The sequence below is a fragment of the Pan paniscus genome, chromosome 2, assembly GCF_029289425.2.
Source record: "Pan paniscus chromosome 2, NHGRI_mPanPan1-v2.0_pri, whole genome shotgun sequence".
Taxonomy (NCBI): domain Eukaryota; kingdom Metazoa; phylum Chordata; class Mammalia; order Primates; family Hominidae; genus Pan; species Pan paniscus.
In genome coordinates this window covers 166,852,576-166,862,029 of record NC_085926.1, presented here as the reverse complement: position 1 = coordinate 166,862,029, position 9,454 = coordinate 166,852,576, and the positions used below count along the sequence as shown (strand labels likewise).

At 33.0% G+C, this 9,454-nt stretch overlaps 1 long non-coding RNA gene across 1 annotated transcript in view; it reads right to left on the bottom strand.

The window, feature by feature from the left end:
- Positions 1-216: 216 nt before the first annotated feature.
- Positions 217-9,454, bottom strand: part of LOC129397469 (uncharacterized) — a 53,802-nt gene continuing 44,564 nt past the window's right edge. Inside the window, exon 3 of the long non-coding RNA XR_008624930.1 lies at positions 217-1,604. This is a non-coding gene — a long non-coding RNA (uncharacterized LOC129397469). The remainder of the gene's footprint in view (positions 1,605-9,454) is intronic.

Sequence of the window (9,454 nt, the reverse complement as noted above, 5' to 3'; positions counted from 1 at the left end):
TATAAAAACTAACTCTAAAAACCTATAGCACAAAAAGGTTAAATGTAAATAATTAAAAAATATATACCATGCAAATAGTAATCCTAAGAAAGCTAGAGTGACTAAATTCAGATCAGATAGACTTTAAACTATGTAATATTTTAGTGATAGATATATTTTGTAATGATAAAATTGTCGACCAATCGAGAAGAGAAAACAATCCTAAACACATATGAATCCAGTATTAGAGTTTTAATACACATTAAATAAAATCTCACAGAATGGAATAGAGAAACAGGCAAATCTACAATTATTGTTGGAGACTTAAACACTGTTCTTTTAGTAATTGATACAACAAGTAGACAAAAACCAGAATGGATAGAGAGGACCTAAATGGCATTAAAAACCACTTGACATAAATAAAATTTATAAAACATTCACCTAAGAAAAGCAGAATATACATTTCTTTATACATGTATATGAAACATTCACCAAGATATACCATATTTTAGGCTACAAAATAAGTTTCAATATATTTAAGAGGGCTGAAATTAAACAGAGTATGTTCTCTGACTACAATTAAATTAGATGAGAAATATCAGAAAAATATATGAAAAATGCTAAGTATTTGTATAAAGCAAAACAAAATATCACTTCTATATATGTACGGTCAGAAATAAGCCATAACAGAAATTTAAAAATATTTCGAATTAAGCAAATATATATATATATATTTAAGATATACCGAAATGTGTAGGATGCAGGTAACACTGCCATTAGGAAGAACAAATATAGCTTTAAAAAACTTTTGTGTAGAAATGAAACAAGTTGCAAAATTAATTATCTGAGCTTTCACTTTAAACATATAAATTAGAAAATAAATTCAATGTAAGCAGAAGACAGGAAATAATATAGATGAGGACAAAAATAAAAAAAAAAAGTAGTAATTAAAGCAAGAATAGGATTTTTGAAATCTTGATAAACACTTTAAAGAAATGATAAATCTTTAGCTAGAATAATCAAAGAATAAAGGAGACCCAGACTACTAACATAAGAACTGGAAAATGTGACATCATCACAGTTACTAAAGAGTAATAAGAGAATATTGTAAGTACCTTTATGGCAATAATTTTAACCTCCTCAAAGAAATAAACTGCTTTGTTAATTGCCAAAGTCAACTAAAAAAGAAATAGAAAATTTGAATAGGTGTGTATCTATTAAAAAATTGAATTTGTAATTAAAAACCTTCTAAAAAAGTAAACTCCCAAACCATATAGTTTCACTAGTAAATTTATTCCAAAGCCAAAGACTTTTTGAGAAAATGACACACCAGAAACTTTCATAAACATTAACATTAAAATGTTTAACAAGCCGGGCGCAGTGGCTCACACCTGTAATCCGAGCACTTTGGGAGGCCGAGGCAGGCGGATTACCTGAGGTCATGAGTTCGAAACAAGCCTGGCCAACATGGTGAAACCCCCATCTCTACTAAAAATACAAATATTACCTGGGCGTGGGGGTACACACCTGTAATCCCAGCTACTCCGGAGGCTGAGGCAAGAGAATCACTTGAACCCATGAGGCAGAGGTTGCAGTGAGCTGAGATCATGACATTGCACTCCAGCCTGGGGGAAGAGCAAAATTCCATCTCAAAACAATAGAATAAAATAAAATAAATTCAACAAAATTTTAACCAATCAAGTTTAACACTTTTGAAATAGATAATACATCATGTTAGGGTTTATCTCGGTGATTCAAGCATGATTTACCATTTGAAAAGCAATCATTGCAATTCATCATATCAACAGAATAAAAGAGAAAACCCTAATGATTATCATAATAGATATAGAAAAAGCTTTTGACAAAATTCCACAGCCATTCATAATTAAAAGCACCACACATAAGAGTAAATGGGAACTTTCTCAGCCCAATAAAAGGCATGTAAGACAAATCTACATCTATCATTATATGCACGGATGACAGACTAATATCATTCTACGTAAGATTGGGAAAAAGTCACTATCTATACAACATTGTACTAAAAGCCCCAGCCACTTAAGTAAGGCAAGAAAAAAAATAAAAGACACTAAGACTGAAAATAAACCTTTTTATTGGAATATTTGAAAACTTAGAAATTCGTAAAGAATCCAGAAAATTACTTGCTAGTGTTACTTGAACTAGTAAGAGAGTTTAGCAATACTCAGAATTTAAGATTAATTACACAATTCATTTCATTTCTACATACTTGCAAAAACAAATAAAAATTGAAATTAAATAGCGCTTACAATAGCATCAAAAACATAGAGTACTTACATGATGGTTAATATTGAGTGTTAAGTTGATTGGATTGAAGGATGCAAAGTATTTTTCCTGGGTGTGTCTGTGATGGTGTTGCCAAAGGAGATTAACATTTGAGTCAGTGGACTGGGAAAGGCAGACCCACCCTTAATCTGAGTGGGGACCATCTAATCAACTGCCAGCGTGGCCAGAATAAAGGCAGGCAGAAGAATGTGGAAAGACTAGACTGGCTAAATCTTCTGGCCTCCATCTTTCTCCCACACTGGGTGCTTCCTGCCCTCGAACATCAGACTCCAAGTTCTTCAGCTTTTGGACTCTTGGACTTAGACCAGTGATTTGTCAGGGGGTCTCAGGCCTTTGGCTACAGACTGAAGGCTGCACTATCGGTTTTCCTACTTTTGAGGTTTTGGGACTTGGACTGGCTTCCTGGCTCCTCAGTTTGCAGGCAGCCTATTGTGGGACTTCAGCTTGTGATCATGTGAGTCAGTTCTCCTAATAAACTTCCCTTCATATATACACCTATCCTATTAGTTCTGTCCCTCTAGAGAACACTGACTAATACAATTTAAGAGTAAATTTAATAAAATATGGGTAAAATATTTCTTCAATTTGATTAAAAATGTCTACAAAAATATACAGCTAACGTTACATTTAATGATGAAAAACTCAAAACTTTCCCACTAAGATAAAGAACAAGGAAAAAATGTCTTCCTTCACTACAGCTTTTCAACATAACAATGGAATGCAATAAGGCAAGAAAAAGAAATGAAAGGTATACAGATTGGAAGGGAAGAAATCAAACTGCCTTTGATGACATGATTGTCTATGTAGAAAATTTGAGACTTAACCAATAAAAAAGTTCACAGAAATAATAAGCAATTATATTAAGGTTGCAGGATAGAAGATTAATTTACAAAAGCCTATCGCCTTTCTTTCTTTCTTTCTTTCTTTCTTTCTTTTTCTTTCTTTCTTTCTTTCTTTCTTTCTCTCTCTTTTTTTCTCTCTCTTTCTCTCCTTCTTTCTTTCTTTCTTCTTTCCTTCTTCCTTTCTTTTTTTTTCAAGGTCTGACTCTTCTGTCACCCAGGCCAGAGTGCAGTGGTGCAATCTCAGCTCACTGCAACCTCCACCTCCTGGGCTCAAGCCATCCTCCCACTCAGCCTCCTGAGTAGCTGGGAATACAGGTATGTGCCACCACACTTGGCTAATTTTTGTATTTTTTGTACAAATGGGGCTTCACCATGTTGCCCAGATTGGTCTCAAATTCCTGAGTGCAAGCGATCTGCCCACCTTGGCCTCCCAAAGTGCTAGGATTACAGGTGTGAGCCACTGCATCCTGCCAAGTCTATCACTTTTCTATGTCTCAGCAATAAACAAGTGTAACCTGAAACCAAAAATGCAATACCATTTACATTAGCACTCTAAAAAATAAAACACTCAGGTATAAATCTAACAAAGTGTATACAAGATCTACATGAGTAAAATTAGAAAACTCTGATGAAAGAAATCAAAGAACCAAATTAATGGAGATATTCCAATGTTATAAACAGAAAAATGATATTGTCAATATGACAGTTTTTTTCAATTTGACATACAGGCTCAGTGCAAACCCAGTCTAAACCCCAGCAAGTCATTCTGTGGATATTGAGCTGAGTATTAAGTTTAGATGAAGAAGCAAAAGACCCAGAATAGCCAACAAAATATGAAAGGAGAACAAAGTTGAAGGATTGATGCTACCTGCTATAAAACCATAGTAATCAAGACAGTGTTATATTATTAAAATAATAGAAAAATAGATCAGTGGAACATAATGGAGAGCCCAGAAATAGACCCACATACTATAAACATAGTCAAATGACCTTTGATGAAGAATTAAAGGCAATACAATTGAGAAAAGATAGTCTTAAAAATTATGTTGAAATAAACAGACATCCACATGCAGTAAATTAAGCTAGACATAGACCTTACACCCTTTATGAAAAGTAACTTGAAATGAATCACAGACCTAAAAGTAAAACACAAAGCGATAAAACTTCTAGCAGATAACAGAAGAAAATTCTAGATAAGCTAGGGTTAGGTGATCGCTTCTCAGATATAAAACCAAAGACACAGTCTATAAAATAAAGAATTGATAAGCCGAATGTCATTAAAATAAAAAAATTTTTACTTCATAAAAGTTAAGAGAATGAAAAGAAAAGCCACAGACTGGGAGAAAATATTTGCAAAAGGCAAATTTGGTAAAGCACTATTATCCAAAATATACAAAGAACTTTTAAAACTCAATAATAACCCAGTTTAAAAATGGGCCAAAGACTTAGACACCTAACCCAAGAGGACATATACATGAAAAATGAGCATATAAAAAGATGCTCCACATAATATGTTAACAGGGAAATGCAAATTAAACAACAGTGATATAGCACCTCATACTATTAGAATGGCTCGAATCCAGAACACAAACAATACCAAATGCTAACAGGGATGTGGAACAGCAGGAACTCCCACTCATCACTGGCAGAAATTCATTGCAAAGTGGTACAGCCACTTTGGAAGATAGTTTAATGACTTCTTGCAAAACTAAAAATACTCCTACCTTAAAATCCAGTAATTATAGTCCTTGTTATTTACTTAAGCAAGTTGAAAACATTATCTACACAAAAAACTTCACACAGATGTTTTTAGCAGCTTTACAGATAATTGTCAACACTTGGAAACAACCAAGATCATGTTCAGTAGGTAAGCCAATAAATAAATTGTGGTAATCCAGAAAACAAATATTCAGTGCCCAAAAGAAATGAGCTATCAAGCCATAAAAATACATGGAAGAAATTTAAAAGCATATTACTCAGTAAAGGAAGCCAATATGAAAAGACTACATACCACATGATTACAACTATATGACATTTTGAAAAAGGCAAAGCTAAATTAGTGATTACCAGAAATAAGACTGGAAGGAGGGATAAATAGGTGGACCAAAGGGTATTTTTAGGCCAGTGGATCTATTTTGTACACTATAATGGTGGATATATGTCACTATACATTTGTTCAAACTCACTGAATGTAAAACACCAAGTATACACCCTAATGTACACTGTGGACTTCCAATTATAATGATGTCTTAATGTAGATTAATCAATTGTATCAAATGAACTACTAAGGTGGTGAATGTTGATAATAGAGGAGGCTGTGTGTTTGTAGAGGTTGGGGTTATGTGGGAAAGCTGCTGAATTTTGTTGTGAATCTAAACTGCTTTAAAAAATAAAGTCTATTAAAAATGTGGGTAAAAGCTATACTCTAAAATATATAAAACATTTTTTAAAGAACGAAATGAATGGAGCAATTATATTATATTCATAGATTGTTGAAAGACTCAACATTGTTGAAATTAAAGAGTAAATTGAATTCAATTTACATCAAAATCCCAGGGGCTTTTTACAAAAATAGAAGTTTTTCTTCTATTTTTCTAAAATTCATATGAAAATTCAAAAGCTCTATCTGGAAATACCAACAGAATGTTATAAATGATCAGCAATGTTGGAGAACTTAAACTACGTGAATTTAAGATTTACTTATTATAAAGTTATCTTAAATAAGACTGTGGTCTTGGCAAAAGAATAGGCAATAAGTTCAATAGAACAAAATGGAGATTCTAAAAATAGACTGATGCATACATAGTCAATTGATTTTTGACAAAGGTGCCAAAGTAATTCAATGGAGAAAGGTTGGACTTTTCAACAAATGATGTCAGAAAACTGGATATCCAAATGGAAAATAAAAATTAACCTCAGTCTTTAACTCAGCCACATGTAAAAATTATCTCAAAATGGACAATAGATTTAAATATAAAAGCCAATGCTATAAAAATTTCTTAAAAAAAAGCATAAGAGAAAATCTTTGTGACCTTGGAAAAGGCAAAGATTTCTAGAATACAAAAAGCACAAACATAAAAAGTTGATAAATCTGACTTCATCAAAATTTAAAATGTTTTAATATTCAAAAATCTCCATGAAGAAAATGAATAGGAAAGACAGGGGCTGGCAGAAAATCTTCACTGTACGTATATCTGAGAATAATATGTATTTTACAATATAATAGTAAAAGAATATAAATCCAATTAGAATGAGTAAAAGGCTTGAAAGTTTTACCAAAGGTATATAAATGGTGATAAGTCATGAAGAAATGTTCAAATGCATTCGTTCTCATGTAAATGCAAATTTAAACTGCATGAGATACCATTACGCACCACTGAAACAGCTCAAATTACAAAACTAAAAATACTCTAACTTTAAAATCCAGTAATTACAGTCCTTGTTATTTACCCAAACAAGTTGAAAACATATTATCTACACAAAAACCTTCACACACATGTTTTTAGCAGCTTTACTGATGATTGCCAACACTTGGAAACAACCAAGATCACTTTCAGTAGGTAAGTCAATAAATAAATTGTGGTACATCCAGACAATAAATATTCAGTGCCCAAAAGAAATGAGTTATCAAGCTATAAAAATACATGGAAGAAATTTAAGAGCATATTACTCAGTAAAGGAAGCCAATATGAGAAGGCTACATACCACAGGTAGTGGCAAGGATGTGGATGTGGAGAACTATGGGAATGTAAAATTGTACATCCCTTTGTAAAACATTTGTATAGTTTCATATAAAGTTAAATATACCCTTACCACATGACTCAGCACTTCCACCTCTAGTAATTTACCTAAAAGAAAAAATACTGGGAAGGGTAGCTGGGGGCTGGGGAGGGCGGGGGGATGGTTAACGGGTACAAAAGAGATAGAAGGAATAAATAAGATATACAATTTGGTAGTGCATCAGGGTGATTATAGTCAATAATAACTGAATTGTACATTTTAAAATAAAGAGTGTAATTGGATTGTCTGTAACTCAAAGGATAAGTGCTTAAGTGGATGGATATACCTCATTCTCCATCCATGATGTGCTTATTTCATATTGCTTGCCTGTATCAAAACATCTCATGTAGCCCATAAATATATATACCTACTATGTAGCCACAAAAATTAAAAACAAAGAAAAATATAAAAATAATTTTAAAACTTGACAAAAAAGGAAAAATACAGACATGTCCACACAAAGTTCTTTCACAGCAACTTCATTCTATAATTGGAAATGAAGTATCCAATAGGTGATTATGGGAATCCATACAAATAAATAGTATGCAATGATAACGAATAAATTCCTGATATGCAACAATATGGGTAGCTCTGAAAAACATTATGCTGAGCAAATCATACCAGAAACAAAGACTTCATACTATATATTCATTTTATATGAAATTCTAATGCATAGTGATAGAAATCACATTAGTGGTTGGGAATAGGGTGCAGATTACTGGGAAGAGCACAGGAAATATTCTGGGGTAATAGAAATGTTCTAAATCTTCACTGTGGTGATAGTTACAAGGGTATACACATACGGTCAACCCTCCTGTAGGTTTTGCATCCACAGATTCAACCAACCGCCTATTGAAAAACTAAATAGCAATACAACAGTAAAAGAATACAAATAAAAACACAGCCTAACAACCATTTACATAGCATTTATATTGCATTGGGCATAATAAGTAATTTAGAGATTATTTAAAGTGTATGGGAAGATGTGTGTAGTTTATACAGAAATGCTACACCATTTTGTCTAAGGGAATTGAGCATCTGAGGATTTTGGTTTCTGAAGAACATCCTGTTCTTCAGATGTTCCCCAGATATGGAGGGACAACTGTATATATTTGCAGTGATGGTTACATAGGAACATTTTATCATGTATAAATTATACTTCAATAAAGTTGATTTGTTTAAACAGCTTTCAGCTTACTGAGAAAGATATGCATAGATAATACAACATTACATGCTAATATATATCATATGTTTCTAAAACCGTAAGACAGCTACTCATTCCTGCAGTTATGTCATTAGATCTTTCTGTTTTCAAAATTTTTCTTTTAGAAATTCTGTCAAACATTTATATTTAAAAATCATTAGAATTTTGTTACCACTTTCTCAGACCTATTGTCCTGGTAATGAGAAAGTCATCTTCACCCTTTAGAGGTGCATTGGCTTTGGACCTAAGGCTTCACATCTGAATTAACACAATTTTTAAAAATTATATTGTGTCAAAATAAGTAATAAAGGTAATGGTAAAGCAGTTTTTGAAGGGTGTTTGGCCTTCTTTGAAGCTGTGCTCTTTATATCGGCTGTGAAGAAACAAGATAATATCCTATTTCTCCCTGTGTAGAAGGATGCTTGGGGAATCACACCTGTGAACTGTAGTTTGTAGATGTGGAATCAGATCCGGAAAAGAAAAGGCAAACTCCACTGACAGATTAAATGAAAAGTAAACAGGTTTGTTTAAGGAAATGACAATGAGATGGGTGTTTTGACAGGATTCATGGTGATGAAAAGTTAAAAGAGTCTTTACCCAGCTTGGGATCTGTCTTCCATCTCACCCTTAGTCCCTTAGTCTTTCACAATGTGAAGGGCAGATGGTAGATAATGTCATCATGACAAGTAGCATTTAACACACATCAGAGAGTCATCAGTCTATTCCCTCCTTATTAGAATCTGTACTTCACTGTATTCTTTTTAGTGGGGAACAGAATGCACAACAAACAATCCCACTAAACCAGATATCGTGTACTGATTGATCTCATTTTACAACCTGGTTCTTATATGACCTTGCCTTTCTGCTCTCACTGCGTGATATGGCCAGACCCTGCTCTTTGTGAGTGACAATCAGCCCTTATTTCTCTAAAGTAATATTTATAAGAATCCCAGAAAATAAAAAATACCTACACCTCAAGAAAAAGTCAGCAGTGTTATTACTAATGACTAGTATAATTAATACATTAGCATTGCAGACTGAAGGTATAGGAGACTAGAAAGCAAAGTGGTTATGCCAAAAGTTTGGGAATTGGGTTGACAGGTTTGTTTCCTGGTTTTCCTGCTATCTAGCTTTATGATCTTTTGAAAACTACTTTTTCATATTTCAAATGAGAGTTCTAATATCTACTGTAGGCTTTTTTTTTTTGAGGATTCAAAGAGATAAGGAATGCAATCGCTGATGACATTTCCTGGTACACTGTTTGGTATATAGCAGCTTTGTTTATCATTATAGATTTTATTAAGAGTTAGGATTCCAGACTCCTAAT